Genomic DNA, 19,137 nt, shown 5'->3' on the forward strand with positions numbered 1-19,137 from the left:
TGAAGACGCACATACTGAAAACTCACTAGACTCAGCTTCACATGATATCCTCTTATGCAAATGTACAAGCAGTTCAATTAAAAGAACACAGTCTAACAAGAAGGAGTTCGTCCTGTGGGAAATTACTAAATTTAACAGATATAATTTTGCTGGCTGGACATAAAATAGACCAGTATGAATACATATACTGGCAGCATGGCTTCCAAAGACCAAAGCTCTGAATTTATTTGCATTTCTAATTTCTACACTGCATCTAAGACATAAGACCGGGTTTGTCCCTTCAATATGACTTTTACACATTCGCAATGTTTTGAGTCGCAACAATTACTTCCTAATGTGTTGAAAAGTGCTTTATTTTTTCAGATTTCTTAGTGTATTACATCTTTGCTGGAACTAGAAGGCATAAAAAGTGTCAAGTAATGAGGACAAAAGGTCTAAGAATGAACTGGTACAGCAAACTCAAAACATAACATCCTCTTATGAAGATGCAGGGTCGCAGGAGGTTAAAGATCCAACTAAAATTGCTTAATTGGTTCAGCCTCCCCAAATCAGGAGGGAATCAGTCTACCCCCAGGGCAAACACTATCAAAGCTACAATAGCACCCAAAGTTAGAAATGTTTCAACTCAGTGTTGTTACTGAGGCAGCATAACCACCATCCACAACAGCAGCACTCTCCCTGTCATAAGACCCATCTACAAATAACCTGGAGAGGATAAACTAGTCTTAGAAATTATAAAACAACAAAATAAATATCAGAATTTTACTCCAGTTCTACAAGAATGCTATAGTTTAAATCCTACCCTTAAAATGTGTCGCCAGTAACAAGTAAAGGCATCAAGTAATATTGTGATATTCACATTTTTTTATTGAATTATTCATTATTTTAGTCACTCACTGCAAGGCAACTGAAAAAGAAACTAATGCAGTCAAGTAGAAAGTACAGTATTTGCCTCTGGAACGTAGTGAAGTGACCATTTGCACCAGTTCCAAAACAGAAAAAAATGACATTTTACACATCCAGGATAAAGTAAATTTGTGTAATATTATAGGAAAGTAGGGACTAAAAGAGTTCAGAGGAAGAGAAGTCAATATGTGAGACTAGAAAGAAAAAGTGTAGAACAGACGAGGGGATGCCTCCGGCTGAAACATCATCCTGACAGCAGCTGTTGTGAAACAGTAGCAAGAATATCTCATCTCTGTATGTTTGACCTGGTCATGTCAGAAGGAGACAAAGTGACAGAGCCGTCCTCTCTCTCTCAGCACATTCCTCTGAGGCTTTATCAACACCCGGGTCAGCTCATCAAAAGGCCACAACATGTACACTTACGTGATGCTTGGATTGGCCGTATGTGTGAATGCATGTTTACACGCGTGAACTCCATACATTTCAAACAGTAACACAAGTATTTCCATTACTACAAGGAGCCCAATGGAAAACATCAAATCCCCAAGGTCTGTATTAAATACTTAGTCACATCTTTTTGTACAGAAAACTGTTTTAACCTCCTGAGCCCCAAGAAAGTGAAGGTTTTAGCTTTTTTACATTAAACAATTGTTTTGACTGGAAACTGTAAAATCAGATTTTTTTTTTTTTCAAATACAATTTCAATATTTTTTTTTTATCTTTTTTTTTTTTTATGTAATGTCCTTTGCATTTTTTTTTAAAGTAAAACTGTGAAACCTTTGTCCCCAACAGAGGACAAAAATGCATTGCTGGGTCTCAGGAGGTTAACATAGGCAGAAACTTGCATAAGATGTTGATTTAAGCATAAAAATACTGCTGATTTATGAATTTTTACAGAGTTTTTTTTTTTTTTTTTTTTTTTTTTACAACCAATGAACAGAATTGACCAAAAAAGCCCCCACCCACTTTTTAACTAAGCAAATAGTTCAGATCCTTCCACTGAATATTGAATATTTACTGCAGTGATTAATGTTTCTGTTATTATTTATCACTAACTGATGCAGTGAGTAGCTACTAATTTCTGAAAAAAAAAAAAAAAAAAAAAAACATTAGTTTGATAGCAGTATAAAGATGGGACTGTGTTTCAATGGAAAAAGGTCATGTGGTCTGATGAGTCCAGATTGACCCTGGTGAAGAGTAGTGCAAGAAGTGAGTACCCATCATGCCCAGTGCCATTTTAACACGTGGACTGACCACCACAGGGTCCGGACCAAACTCCATTGTGAGTCTGTGGGATGTGATGGAGAAGACTTTGCACAGATGTCCATCACAGTGAGCTCATCACATAATCAACAATATATTATGTTTTGCTTTGTTTTTTTTATTATTATCAGAGTATTTACTAGATGTTTATGGTGCATTTGATTAGTCTGCATCATATAACATTCTTTTGAAACAAGGATGAACTGAAGTGGTAACGGTGGCAAAGGTCACATATGTTCATTTGTTTGATTATAGTATCTTACAAATGCCTTTAGGGACTTTTCCTGATTTACCTGAATTGAACTGACTCGATTTTTGTAACCATAGGTCAACGTCATTGTGTCCTCACATACACTCTTGTGGTCATATTTTAGTAAATACAAGAACTGCATGCACCAGAGGGCAGCTCCTCTTTTCCACTGCACATCACTTTATGGATGAATACTTTCCATTTCCATCTGACCAAGCACTATCAGTTTATAGCCCTGAACTGGGCAGTATTAAGATGGCTATTTTCTTAAACTATTTTAAAGATTCAGTATGCAACATTTAGTGACATCTATTGGTAAAGTTGCACATTGCAACAACTCAATGCTAATTGCTTCACCCTATGGTGGCTGCCAGTGCACAAGTTTTAATTTACAAGTATAATAACTCTGGTCCACACTCACATGTGCAGGTTATAAATGACTCATCCTAATGCAATGAGTAATAATAATAATAATAATAATAATAATAATAATAATAATAATGATAATGATAATAAAAGTCTTATTTTCCAATAACTATACACTTTGAAAACACAATTATGGATAGCCACCTGAATCTAACACACCTTTACTTCAAAGTAAACTATTTGCACTCACTTTTTAGAACTAAAAAGTTCTAAAACCCTAAACTTGGCCAGGTTGTTATTGAAAATGAGAATCAGTTCTCAACTAACTTACCTGGTTAAATAATGGTTAAATAAATAAACAATAAATCCAAACTGCGCATCTCTCATATCTCAACACTGATTACTGCAAACCCTCTAATAAAACTTCTTGAAAAATACCTTGAATTAAGATTGTAATGCTTTAATTCTAAAGGATAAGTCCTTAGATACATAATAAACTCTGACTGCAGTTAAAACTGTAACCCAAGAAGACTCTGAGCTCAGATATAGATCTAAAGTGAAGAGAAACAAAATACTTTGTTTTTTACAAAATCCATTTTATTTATATATATTTAAAAATACTATTTTATCTGCTTTTATTTGTACTTTTATATGATGCACAGAATGGATGGGACTTTTAATTTCAATGTACTTGTTACAATGACAAAGATATTCTATTCTAAAATGAAGAATGAGGAAAAATGTTTACAAAGCTTCTCCTATGTTATTTTTAAAGTGAATGTATAGATTGACACGTTACTAATAATGCAATATTCATCAAACATCTGCATCTCAGTAACAACTGGTGAACTCATTTTGATCTGAGGAATTTTGTATGATATGATTAAAAGCTGTGAATAAAGAAACAAGTCATTTTTATTATATTTCTGAGCTATATTTTCAGCTAATAAATTTGGACACCATTTACAGTCCAAAAACAAGAAAGCTCTTCAAATCCTCATATGAGTGCCTTTCTAATCACCAGCTAATCACTGCAGTGCATACAAATACAGGTTTAATATTAATACTAATACTATAAAAATGAAAACAGCCTCCCTCCTCTGTGTGTCCATGTGTTTTACGAGCTGCAGTTTAATCAGATGCACTAAAAGCAAAATGAAACATCAGCTGATTCTTACCCGGCAACAGAACAACTTATTCATCGTAACGTATGTGAGAGTAGCGTGCCCTCTGCTTCGACTTCTGCAGCTGAGAACAAGCCTGCGGACAAACATGTGTGTAGATGTTGTTGTCGTCATATACTGGAACTATCATTGTTGTCCTCCCCCCTTCTCTCCAGTCCTCCTCCAGGCTCTGCTAATGAACTGTCTCTACCGGGTGGTGAGGCAAAAGTCACAAAGGGACATGAACAGAGAGGCAGCGGGGAAACTGGAGGAAAAAGCAGCAGAGATAGAGGGACGTGTGTGTGTTTATGTGTGTGTGACAGCATGTCTGTGGCATTAGGCCTGAACAGAGTGAACGTGTCCTCCCCAGAGGAGAGAAGCTGTTGATTTAACTGGTCCAAGCGAAGCCCTGTCGCCCTTGTCCTCGTCTCTCTCCTGCTCTAAAATCCCTTCCTTAGTCACTCTCTCTGTATCTCTCTCTCCATTTCACTTGTACATTTTATAAACAGAACATTTGACTTAATCCCCAATCTCTATCCCTCCTGCTTCGTGTCTTTGTCAGATCGTCACCGTAAATTACAATCTGCACAGGAGCAGCTTGGCGGGTTAAAATAAATCCACAAAAATAAGATAGAAATGCACAGAATACATGTACAAAATAGACACATTTCATATATTAAGACTAAAGAATAACATTGGAAATCATAGCTTTTTTTTTGTAATGCAGTACAGAAGTATAAGTCTTTAATTCTGTCATATTATTGACCTTTGGAAGTTTTATTAAAGCTACAGCAGACACAAATCTAAACAAATACCAAACTGATAAACAGTGTTTTTCCTGGGTTTGTGGAAGAGTTAAGATAAATCCTTATGTCACACGTATATTTTTTAACAAAAAACACATACTTTCCAAGTGTTCTGGGGGATTATTATTGTCATATGCTGTGTGATTTTGGAAAAGCTAGAGCAAATATTGCATAAAAAAACATGGAAAAAAAAACCAAAAAACAAAAAGGTGTATCTTAACCCCTTTTAAGTGCTCCATAAAAAAACTCAAAACATTTTAATCCTGTGCATCATTTTAAAACAAGTTCAACAGGGACAAACTGCAATTAGATCTAACAGTCTTTTTAGTTACTTTGATGCACCACACCTTGTTTTACATGCATTTGACTTAAGTGTTGCACAAAATGGTTTAGGTGATGCATTCATTTCTGAACTGTTTAATCTCATCTACCAAAGGGTGAAGGAACTGTCGCCAGCACATGGCAGGGTTTTGGATGCTGCATCTCAGCCTTATCTTGTACAATCCCATCCTGCAGATCTCTTCTCTCATAAGCATTGAATAAATAATGTGGCTTTGTTTCATGCCACTCTGGAAAAGCGAAGCAATAATATGACCATTATTAGAGCTGCCATATTGCTCCTGTGATGAGCCTAAGAGTCTTGTCTCTGATTGGTTATTACAGCTGTCAATCACCTGTTTTTACATCCTTCTATTTGAAAAGATCTGTGATTTGCCACAACCTTCTGACACAAGTCAAAACATGAATCACACCATTCTGAAAGTTCAGTGCATACAACTGTCAATGTAACATGGGGTTTTTAATGTTTGACGTCTTTTGTTACCTGTCAGATTATGCTTTTCCTTTCCTTTCTAGTTTGGTCCAAATCATGCGTATTGAGATGATTCTCATCCTTAGTCTCCCTCTTGGATTTGCTATAGAATACATCATCACTAAGCTGTAAAGAGGCCTATTTTTTAGAGCTCCTGAAGGTGACGTTAAGAGACATGTGGTTCTTACAGGGCAGTGACACTACAGACATATGGTGATCTAATATCACTGGTCTACAATTTTTTAGAAATGATTTGCTTCAGAGATTAAATGTGCTAAATGTTACGTATTTTAATAAGATTAATTGGAAAATAAATTACAAAAGTGCCGGTTTGCTGACGTTTTCAAGGTATATGATTAAGTGTTATTACACATATATAATGGTTTATGTACATTTATATAATAGTTTTATAAATCTTCCACTAAATAGAACCTGTAAAGTGAATGTATTCTAAAGTGCAGGCAGTGTTTTGAAGTAGATCTTGCAGCTCTGAGACAAATATTCCTTTTGAGTCAAACCCATTCTCTCGTTAATTCTTGAATTTCACATTTTGACCCAAGGCTGTATCTTGGAAAGTTCAGCCAACCAGCATTTTTTACTTGATTTTTCTTTATCAGTGACTCTCATGTGGTAAAATTTCATTGCTTTTATTCTGGAAGCATTTTCCTTGTAGACCAGTGTAATATATGACGCATTTCTGCAGATTAAACTCAACAATATAGAAAATAGCTCAAATAAACCAAACCTTATACTTACACACCAGTAAAGTTCAACATACATATCAATGTAACAGTAAAATGAAGCAAAAACAAAGTATATGACAGAAAAACATATACCATTTTACAGCACACTGAGAACTTTTCATATTACATTCAAGTCCATATTCCTCAGAAGTATGTTTTGCGAATAACACTAAGGGTTTCAATGCTAAACTTCTCCTTGCAGTACAACATTTTCACATTGTGGTTTTAGTATTTATAAGTAATACTTCCACAAATGCTCTTCATATCAGATTTGTTCTGTGGGATTGAATCTATTTTGGTTTTTGTCTGGTTTGTGAACAATTAAAGGAGTTGTTTTTTTACATTTTCTAGGTCCTGTTATTTTGCACACTGAAACACTAAGTAATAAATATCACCAAAATAGTACCATCTAAACTTGAGGTGAGATTGTGGACTTGCATCTCTGGCATCTTTTATTTGTCGTGTGAAAGGCTGTGCAACATTAACAGGTCTAGACATATAAAAACAGCCTATAAAACCTGCCTGCTGTTCTGAATGTGACACCGACATGACTGTATTTGGAAACAGTGGTGTCAATGTTCGACTATGTCAGGGAGGATTTAAAAAGGTGAGTGTGTGTTCATGAGTCTGTGTACTTTGTTACAATGGCCTTAATGGAACAGAGTGTTTAGAAGCTGCTAATCCTGGTGGGTGATGGAAACAAACGCACCTCGAGCCTTGGCCTTCTATTTTTGCCTCCATCATCCTCAGCACTTGGAGCACGCATCGTACTGAGCTCTGACTGTGGCAGCTAGCACCTCATTACCATTCTGTAAAGCAGTTAACATAGCTGGAGATGCATTTCCTCCACTATGCAACAGGGGGTCAGAGCTGGGCTGCAAGACAAGTTCAGGAGGTTTATGGGCAATTTAATGCTTATTGGTTTTATAGAGTCCTTGGGACAGAGGCGTTTTTTTGTACACAACAGGCATTCATGAGCATCAACTCTTGCCAACAAATGTGGAACTGTACAACAAAAGGAATTCATATGTCAGTTGATTATATATATGATAAAAACAAATGTATTTCCTCTAAATGAAACTTGCTGGAATAGGTTTAGGACCAATACAATATACTAACTCGGGCTAAAAAAAAAAGAAGAAAAAAAAAAGAAAATATAAATCAAGTCAAGATATGCATTTTTGATAACACAAATCTGATGTATTAGCAAACTACACAATGTAAAACTACTAAAAAGATAAGCAATTATGCAAACTAACTACTACTCTTGGCATTTTTATTTAGCAACACATGAGTTTTCAGCTCCAAGTGATGCTTTACAGTCTGAAACAAAAGCTTGTGAGCCTATTTTGACCTTTCACTGTTGGAAAGGATTATTAGACGCAGGATTATAAGGTATCTGGTCATAGTTCATCAGTAAAGCTGAGATCTTATATCATTTGACTGGGGAACCATCTGGAGTGGACAAAAGAAAAGAAAAGAATAGAAAAAAGAAAAGAAAAGAGATAAAGACTGCGGCTCCAACTCTGAAAAATTCCTGTATCTCTCCATCTATAATCAGTGGTCAGTGATTTTCTTTTTTTTTTTTTGGTTTCTCTTTGTATGTTCAGCTCTATCCCTCATGGTTTCCACACAAGTACAGTGTCTGAAATACACTATGACCTTTGGAGAACTTCTTTATCTCACCATTTTCAAATTTTTGTGGTCAGATACACCAGATGAACCAAACATTTATAGAGCACTTGATTTAACTTCGCTGCCATTTCTACAGCATAAAAATACAATAAAGCATATTGTAGGTGTTATGTGTCTTTAACCACCATCGACAGAGAAATAGAGATAATAATAATATTATTATTATTAATAATAATAATAATTGTAATAATAATAATAATAATAATAATAATAATAATAATAATAAAAAATAATCAATATCACTTACAAATGATCCATGATGATAAAAACAGAAATATAGAAATGCACGGCAAAAATACCCTGTTGTGAATGTTTCAGCCTCCCAGAATTCCACAAATCATGTTTTCACTGAAGATTATGTGGTATTATGTGGATTTAGACTCCACCTGCCCCCTGTAGTTCACACCCTGCACCAGAAGCAGCTGGTCCTTGATCCTGATGAGGGTTGGTTTAAGATGCAGTACCTTTACTGGCCCCTAGATGGTGTCTACAACTCACCAGCAGTAAAATAACCAAAACACTTACATTTTACATTGACTTTATTGCCTATATTTGATGCAATTTCAAAATCATAATTCATATTCTTAGTTTTAATATATTTAAAATGTGGTATTAAGTGTGCCACAGTTATATTTTTAAGAATCGCCTTTACTTCACCTCACAGGTGTTAGAGCGGTTCAACACTCAGCTGTGTCGGTCACCACCTGTCAGGTCAAAGCTGGTGCCTTTCAGGGCATTTTTAACTCCAAATAAGAAACTGTGACAGACAGAGTAAACACTACAAGTGGGCTGTTGTGAAGCCCTTAAACTAGTCCTGACCCACTTCGTAAAGGTGCAAACAGCCTGCCAGGAATGTCATGATAACAGTCATGACACACATATGTCCTTTGGGTGCTAATATTACACCACAGCAGTGCTAAACCCAGCATGGGCAACAGGAACATTTAAAACAGCCCAGATCTTTTAACAGACTGACCCAGGAGATCCACGATGCTGTGATTCAACACTTGCTTTAAAGTGGTCATCTCTGGGTTAAAGTGACAAATCGAGCCGGCGGGGAGGGTGAGGGAAAGGCGTCTATTTTGGCCGTCCATCTGACTGTATGACCCCCCCACCCCGTCTCCACTCAGCCTCCTCTGGAGCTGACCCCGCTGGTCATAAATCACCATGAGGTGTTTGGGTCACTAACAGCAAACCAGGCGACTGACTGGATTTTTTTAAGCACATTGTTCTCACAGAGTTGGATGTGGTGTCTGGATGAAATATGACTCCTACAGTAGCTGAACAGACAAACAAAATAGAAACAGCCATGACTCCAATTTAAGACAGGAACGTATAAATAAAATGACAGGGGAAAAACTAGAAAAAAGGGGCAGAGACTGTAAATCTGACAAAGCTCTGCATATATGTGAACATGACCCTGGTGGAGACACTTAGCATGTGCTGCTATGTACAAGTTGTAAACCTCAGACCTCATGGGAAATCAAACTGTTTTCATGATCACAGTAGTAAAACAAACATGGCAACTGGAGGAATGTGTACAACTCCTACTGCAATACCATGACAAATGGGATGTTCCACCACATTTGACCTTACTGCAGTGACCCTAAATGAAACCCTGTTAGTGTCCATCCCTGTACATCTCTAAGTTTATGGTTTATTTTATAGGGACAGATACATGTACATAGGTAAACTGAGAACAGCAGTCCCATGTAAATATCACAGTGTGTGTAGTGACTATTAATTTGTGACACTTGCCCTTAAGCAAGGCACTTACCTAAACACCCCCCCACCATTTGCTATGACATCTCTGCAGTGTGTGGTGTGTTCTAAGAGTGATGGGTTAAATAGAGAGGTTCAATTTCAGTGTGTGTTACATGTTCACATGTATAATATACTGACAATAAAGATTCTTAAAACTTAAAATTAGATACGAGTGAAGGTTTTTTGAATAAACCTCTCTCAATAAAGAAAAAGTAATGTTATTGTAGTGAAGTTGTCTTTATTTTCTGCCAAAACTCAGTATGAAAGAGGCATTAGTTTCACTACACAACAAAGATGGTGCTTTTCTTGGACTTGGCCAAAGACTTTATGCTAAATTTTTAGACTGATCTCATGAAACGGCGTATGTTACGCCATTTCTTACTGCATTTGGTGTGCTATCCATACGCATTTTTGTCCTTTTACATGTTATTCAACAACATTTGATTGCGTGTCAATTTACGCCAAGATCTCCTGTTCACATATCCGTAACCGCTAACCCTAACCCTCAGTGCGTGGTATTTGACGCAACGTGAACATAAGATAAGATATGCCACACAATTATTGAAGGAATATATACAATAGAAAAAATAAGTCACAAATTGCAATTACAAGAAGCACAAATGAACAAAAAAATGGCATAAATGGACTGATTACATAACCCAGAATGGTGGAAGGACTAATAATGTGAATGTAGTGTCGTGTAGTGTACCCAAGCAAGGTTTGTTTGTTCGGTTTTTGTTGTTCTTGCTGATTATGTGTTCATAAAATTTCCATAAAAACTTAAGTGAAAAAAAAAAGATAAGATACACCTTTTTTAGTCCCACAAGAGGGAAATTCTAACATACATGCAGAAAGTTTATAATGCGTACAGATAACACAGAAATTAAAAGTGGCGTGTATATTTATGCAATTTCATGATATCACTTTGTAAATTTTGTCTCAGATGTACATGATAGGAGATTCAGATTCATATTTTACTTTTTTGGGTCTTGGTGTCTATTCTTTCACCCCATTTCATCTTCACCACCTGGCATGAATACCAACGGACATTTAGGATCCTGTTTCCATTAGTTACAGAGTGTTACAGCTCAACAAAGTCATGACAAACTGAAAATACTGTAACGACAGGAAACGTATTCTAAACACAGACTGTAGATAACTTTGTTTCACACTGAGTTTTGTTTGGAACAGCTGGTAGAGCATCTCTTTATCCACATCCTGACTATCCTATTAGGGATGTAACGATTATCGGTATAATGATAAACTGTGGTAAAATTGCCGACGGTTAGTATTACCGTTTAAATTCTAATTACCATGATAACTGTGTTTGATTACTGCACTTTTAGGGGAGAAAATGCATATGTAAAGATATGCTTTTATGTCAAATATTTGAGTATAGTTTTAATTTTTTACAATTTTAATTTTAGATACCTAATTTTTGGAACCAATATTCACTTTTAAAGTCTTTGAAAAGGTTCCTTAAGCATCTTTGTGTTATTTATGCAACAAATTATATAAATTTTTCTAATTGGATTTTATATATTTTTTGTGTGTTTTCTGTCCTCTTGTATTGATATAGTAGGTTAAAGTGAAAAAAATAATAGATGATATAAATGAAGTTGTGCTGAAAAAAAAGATACCAAACATGGTATGTAGTATATAAAGGCAAAATCCAAAGTACTGAAAAACAGCCAAAATAGGCTCAGACCACTAAGGGTTAATATTTGAATGTTTCTGCCAACAGAAAGTACATTGTGCCTATTATTTTATTTGTTTTTTTTTTGTTGTCATTTTTTCTTCAAAATACAACTTGGTTAAATTATTTCAATGTGTGTATTAGTACTTTTTGAACATTTTGAGCACAATTTCGACAATACCGCGATAATAATGATAACCGTGATACGAAATTTTCATATCGTTACATCCCTATATCCTATAATACATGGACTCTGCTTCAGCTCAGTACTTTCAGTGTTAATGTCTGAATACTTCTGTGTAGAAGTAAATACCACATAACATGATAAACTGAACGGTAAAGAGAAGAAAACATAGGACAATGCGGTGAAATGAGAGTATAATGGGTCAATACACGGTATTCAAAATCTGTCTGATGGGACATTTTAGAGACAATTTGACATGTTAGTGTTGCTAAATGACCCACATTTTTACTTTTAAATTAATTTTTGCTTTTGTTGGATCATAAGGGATTATCCAAAACAAGGAGCTACTTTATATTGAAATAAATGTTGGAATGGCAATCAGTTAAAGTTCTCTCTCTGATGGGACATTACTGTTTTGACCCTATTACTGGTTTAATTAATGTTTGATTTTTACTGATGTCCTCAACATTTCCACCGAATGCTATAGTGTACTTTCATAATAACATAAAATACTGCCTCTCTAAATGTCTTTATGCTGCTTCAGTAAACTATCTGTGCAAAACATCTGAACACAATCTGATCTTGTTTTAAGCTTCCATCAGCAAAACTTTTCATGTAAACACGTGCAGATTAAAATGAAACAAAAAAAGACTAAAGAATCACTTTAGAGGATTCACCCCTTTTTATTTTACAGAAGTCACACAAGTAAATTGAACTGCAGCAAAGTAAAGCTTCTCCAAGTAAGTGTACTTAAGTAACAGTAAATTGCAGTTCCCTACAGTAACAGGAGTGACAGTAGTTTGTTGCCTCCATCCCTTGGCTGTAACACTTTGGCCACAGTGCTCAGGCTGCAGCTCGTGCTTATGCTGCATTAAGATTTTTTAGCTGACACGCCAAAATGCAAAGACAGAGCCAAGACATTCCTTTACCACATAATTCAATATGCTACTGACCAACTACTTTAAATTCTCCTAAAGAAAAGAACAAACTCGCCTGCTGGTCAAGTCTTAGATTTGACTCATACAGTTTATGTACATTCCTTAGGCTGGTTTCTGCAGCCGTGACTCATTCATCATGTATGATTCACATGAAGCACCGGCCTTGAATGTCAAGTCACAGGAAGCCTGCAGAAAAAAAAGCCCGATCACCAGCAAACTGTGCTGGTGCACATTTTACTGCAGTGCCTTGTTTCTGTATCTGAAACACACAGTAAACCGGTCCAATGAGTGGATTAATTTCTTTAGGTACAATAGTTTGATAAGTAATTAGGTAAGTAGATGTTGTGTTTTTTTCTCATTTCCATGTCTTATTAATCAATAGGAAAATAATTGTTAGTTGTTACAGTGAAGTGATATACAACAGATCAGCTGTTGATCTTGATCTGATTTTGATCACAGAGATAGAACTCACCCTAAAGGCAAAACATGTAGCATTTATTTTTCTATGTCTTTTCTTTTTTATATCTGTTCTTTTTTTTCCCCTCACTTTGCAATTTCTCTGTTCAAGATCAGTCTGTAGAGAGTCTTATTTGCACGACAGTCAGTGAACAAGTATCCTTTTTTATCCTGTTGGAACTATACCACCATTTACATATATGATGATTGTCAATTTAAAAGGTAATTTTACAAGTCAAAAAGTCATAGTTTGTGATAAAACTGTTGAACTATCAGACAATGAAAGCATGTAAATTTAAAGTCTACACACCTGAAAGTCTGTCTGTCCATGACCTGTTCAGAGTCACTGAAGATGTTTCTGTCACTTCAACATGACCCAACTATAATTATTTTCACCTCCTCTTATACTTTTTCACCATGATCTTGAAGATTACGATAAAATATGCCAAGGCAGTGGACATTTTGGAGTTGGTGATGTGTACCACATATGACGACAGAGTCATATGGAGTCCATTGAGCTGTTAAAACCAAAACTAGATGTTTCTTTACCTCTAACTGCCGTTTTCTTGACTCATTAAATTTGCTTTTAAAGTTATAAACATCATATGTGTAAATGGAGGCACAAGTCAAATGCGATGAAAAAATTATTGGTCTCCCGCCATTGACCACCGATATATTACATACATGATATATTTGTCCAAATTTAAGTCCCATGGGGTACAGCAGAGGGGGCGGGGCTTCTGCTGTCTATGGCTCACCTCACTCTCCCCTGTACACTGAGGAGAGTGGAAGGTACAGTTTGTCTGCAAACAAAAAGCAAGAAATTAGACATAATTTGTCATTAGAACTGCACTGATATTCTTTAAATATAAGGTCAGAAGGACTGAACCTTATGCTTGACTGACATCAGTTATGAACGAAGGTGTAATGTCCAAAATGACAGTGGCCGATGTTTAACTGTTGTGTTATATTAAAGGCTGTTTCAGAAAGTTAATGGTTGAATTTGTGCCCTTCAAGGATAGTCCAAGGAGGGCTGAAAAGGACAGTTATTTTGTTATTTAAGATATGTTTTTTCCTTGAGACTAAAATGGAGTAAATAACAACATATCCAAAAACAGTGGTTCCAGGCACAGCAAACCCCGCCCCTCGCACGTATTGTAGCTAATTTCAGCATCGATCCAGCTGATGTCATCATGTCTATGCATGTGCTGATGTCAGCATATCAATCACCTCTATATATGTGACAAGTTTGAAGTAAATTGAAGCAAAATTGATGTTTTTATAGACATGTGAAATTTCACCCATTATAAGTAAATGGAAAAAAAAAACAACAAAAAAACAAAAACGATTTTAAAAATTCATAAAAAATTTGAACTTCTTTTCTGGGTCACTGGCAATCTATAAACCCAATTTGGTATGAATTCATCCAATGGTTTTCCTGCAAAAGTGTTAACAAACAAACAAACAAACAAACAAACAAACAAACAAACTGAACCAAAAACAATACCCCTTGCCTCCCCTTTGGGGGGGCGGGGTAATAAACAATCAGCATCAGCCCAGAACTACAGAATTTCCGCATCCCTCGTCGTCGTCTCATATATGGAATTTGTTAAAGCTAACATTAACATTAATTTGGAGCATCATTAACATCCACTCAGAGTCGTGACAGATATAAACACATGATGAAACCATGGCGTTCTTATTATGTTGCAGTCGGCTGTCACCATCTTGCTTGGGGACCGGATCTGCAACTTCAGCAGAATGGTTTATTAGATATACGGCCGAGACCCTGAGCATCTAAATGAACTGGAATTACATTCCACATGGAAGTTAATTACCCAGTAAATCAATATAGTGCACGATACATGCTTTGAGCACATTTTACATTAGAGGTTGGCCTAGTTATATAAAGAATTATCCCATTAATGAAGAATCTATCAGCCGTGAGGACTGTTTATTTAAGCCTCTGTATTCTGACTGTGTGTATGGTGATGACTGCTTAACCTAATGTCCAAACTTAAGGCTTTCTGTTTAGATCTGTGCAGCCAAGTTACTGATAAATGTGTTTAGCCATAAGCTCACGCTAATAAATACAGCACATGATTTAAGCCTCATGTCCTGGTAAAAACTATACATATCAAGTTGTCAATATTTAGATCTGTCCATGTGAGACCATCACTGCTGGTGGTCCGCCCTGCCATCTCTGGGCCACTTTCCCATGATCCCACACTCCCCTCTGTCTGGACAAGAACACACACACACCTAAAGGCTATAATTTATTTAAAGGAGCTGTTTGGACATTATAAATAGCATGAAAACCCCAAATAAGGGTTCTTAAACTGTGTCAGCTGAAAGTTTTCTCCATAAATGTTCCCTCAGTCTTAAAGACAGAATACGTCTCTATATAAAACTGTCCCTTCTCAGAGTACAGCAGGCCTCTGGAGGTCTTTTCAATGACTTTTGTGTGTTTATAATTCAGAAAAATTTGAATTTTAGTCCTTTGTTGTTCACCACTTTTTAGAATACGAAAATTTAAGCAGGATCTTAAACTGTAATGTCTGTAAAAATTTATTTATTTATTTATTTGTGTGGTGTTTGTACTGGTAAACAAGCCTGTTGAAACTTTATTTATCCAAATGCTGCACTTTAAGTTTTTCCAGGAAATAATCTTAAAAAAAGAAACAAATCAAAAAATATCGCCTTGTTAACAGTATTGTGATATACAGGGTGGGGAAGCAAAATTTACAATATTTTGAGGCAGGGATTGAAAGACAGTGTATGACCAATTAGTTTATTGAAAGTCATGAGAATTTATTTGCCACAAGAAAATTGACATAATAGAAAATGTTTTTATTCTATGTGTCCTCCTTCTTTCTCAATAACTGCCTTCACACGCTTCCTGAAACTTGCGCAGGTGTTCCTCAAATATTCGGGTGACAACTTCTCCCATTCTTCTTTAATAGTATCTTCCAGACTTTCTCGTAATAGTTTTGCTCATAGTCATTCTCTTCTTTACATTATAAACAGTCTTTATGGACACTCCAACTATTTTTGAGATCTCCTTTGGTGTGACGAGTGCATTCAGCAAATCACACACTCTTTGACGTTTGCTTTCCTGATTACTCATATGGGCAAAAGTTTCTGAAAAGGTATGGATAATAGTGTTAGGTATGATTATGACATCAATATATGTTTGGTTCAAAACAACTGACATAGTGCCTGCTGAGAAAAAACAACTAAATGGTAATTGTAAATTTTGCTTCCCCACCCTGTATTGTGACATATCGTATTGTGATCCTAGTATTGGGATTTGTATCGTATCGCCAGATTCTTGCCAATACACATCCCTACTTAAAATATCGATGTTTTGACTAAACTTGAGCAGGAAAAGCTTTGGGTTTAAATCTTACCAGACTAAAATGTGTCACCTACACAAATACTGTATTATTTAAGGACAGGTGATCGTGACCCTCCACAAACAGACTGAAGCGTCTGATGTAAATTGTGGGTGGTAAACTGATACAGAGGGTGAAGCGTAAAAGCAGACCCGAGAACAGCCTCTAGAGGCCGGGACGTACACCTGCACACCGAGCAGACAAACAAACCATCCTGGCAGCTGGTTAAACAACACACACACGCAAAAACCTCCAGTCTCTTATTTATAACCTCGCCCACACGGCCGAGAAGAAGCCCCAGAGAAGAGAAGACGTATCAGACAGACGGACGGTAGCAGCTGGTTTGAGGAGTTCAGGTCACACAGGAGGAACCATGAACAACGTCTGAAATAACACAGAGGCAAGGCGGTTTAGAGCTGCCGTTTCCACATTTCTGATCATCTATTAATACATGCATCGCCTCTTTGTTAGTATTCAAGAAACCAAATCCTTTTGGAAATGACAAAGTACCTTAAACCACTTTATAACAAGCATTAGTGATAAATCATGAGAAAATTTGTCTATAAATGAATGTTTTATATCAGTTTTACTGTCATTTCTGCATCATTGCATACTATCATTAATAAAGACACATTTCACTGTGCGCTGTACTGTGTATAACTGTGCATGTGACAAATAAACCTTATCTTATCTTATGAGAGATAAGTTGAGATATCTACTGTTTAAGTAAAATAAATGTATGTCCTTTTTTTTTATAAGTTTATAAAAAGGGATCTGAAAGAGAAATGCAGTAATGTCTTTTATAAAAATAACAATTTGCAAGTCTTTGGGAACAGATTTTTTTCTCTTTTTTTTTGCCAAAAATCTATAAACTCCTCTTATATAGTGAAACTATAATCTACAGATGACTTCAATTTAATGACTTGCAAAAATAAAGTAGGTGCATTGATTAATTGATGTGTTTAAATGACTGTACAACTATTCTGATAATCAATAATGTGTTAGATGATGATACAAACTATCTGATTTCAGCTTCTTGATCAATATTTTTCAACACTTTCTGATATTTTATAGACTGATCAACTACTCATTGAATTAAGAAAATAATGAAAGAACTAATCAACAATGATAATCAATGGCTAGGGCCTATTTTTAACTGAAAACTTGTGCAAATGTATGTTCATGATCATCAATCACTCAATCTCCTGTTAATAAAACTGTACATGTGTTAACAGAGGGAAATACTGTCTTATATCAATTGAAGAAGATCAAATATGCAAAAATCAAGGAAAAATACATGGAACAATATGGAAAATTTGTGTGTTTTTATATGAAGTTTGTGTTGGAGCCTGTTGATTATGATCTCAGTTGTCTTCCTGCATTTATTTCAATATATTTAAATTTATTCAATCAGAAGAGTCCACTCACAAAACTTAAAAAGTAGCTACTTCAGGGTGAATATTCTAATTAAAAGAATGAAAGGGCTGATAACTGAAATACCCAATTCATTTTCTCTTAATAGACTAATAGAATAGGTCAAGTCTACCGTAATGATGCATGGAAGTTTACAATGGGAAATCATCATAAGAAAAATAAATAAATAGCCTACATAAACTATAACTTTTCACCTGCAATGAATAATCAACCTCCTGCATGTCTAGCAGATGCTTTTTAGAGTCAAATTTACAAGAATTTCCACAACATACCTTATTTGTGGAATAACTTGAGCTGTGGTTGTGACTATCACATATCAGGGCTTTGAAGAGGAGTCAAATCTTCGATCTGGCTAATTTTGATTCCGTCCGGTGACACTGAGGTGCAGTGTTGCATGTGTCAGAGTGTGCATATGTCACCACATCATCCGTCTCACAGTAGGTTAAGGTAACTGACACCCAGCTCAGGAGAAAGAGGGGAAGATCAACACCTTCAGTTTGGCTTCAGATTAAAAGAATATCTGCACACATTAATTGATCTGTTATTGGTCTCAAACTAATAGCAGTAGAAATAAGACATCACCAGGGTTAAAGAGTGATGGAGTTAATGTGGTAACAGAATTAACATCTTAACCCATAAAGACCCACTGATACTTTTGTCAGTTCCCAAATAGATTTTTCTCTATATGTAACCTTTCTTAAGTGATTTATCACCATTTATTGTAATATTATCCTCTTTATTTGAAGTTTTTTCAGTGTATGTCATGTATTTTCCTATACTTTATTCACTGATCATGTAGATGTTCATAAAAGCTCAGATTAAATTCAAAGGTTATTATGTCAAATCCGAAAAAAAAAATCAGGGAGTTAATGTGGTAACAGAATTAACATCTTAACCCATAAAGACCCAGTGATACTTTTGTGTCAGTTCCCAAATAGATTTGTCTCTATATTTACCCTTTCTTAAGTGATTTCTCACCATTTCTTGTAAAATTATCCTCTTTATTTGAAGTTTTTTCAGTGTATGTCATGTATTTTCCTATATTTTATTTATTCACTGATCATGTAGATGTTCATAAAGGCTCAGATTAAATTCAAAGGTTATTATATCAAATCAGAAAAAAAAAAAAAATCAGGGAAAAGTTACTTTTTCAGCAAAAAATATCATTGATTAAACATAAACCCAGTGTCCCCATCCACTGTCATTGAGCCAACTCCATGGGTTTTACTGGTGAATCAGTGTTGTAGAAGATGACAGTGTTTCCACG

Source organism: Sphaeramia orbicularis, chromosome 7 (genome assembly GCF_902148855.1).
Source record: "Sphaeramia orbicularis chromosome 7, fSphaOr1.1, whole genome shotgun sequence".
Lineage (NCBI taxonomy): Eukaryota > Metazoa > Chordata > Actinopteri > Kurtiformes > Apogonidae > Sphaeramia > Sphaeramia orbicularis.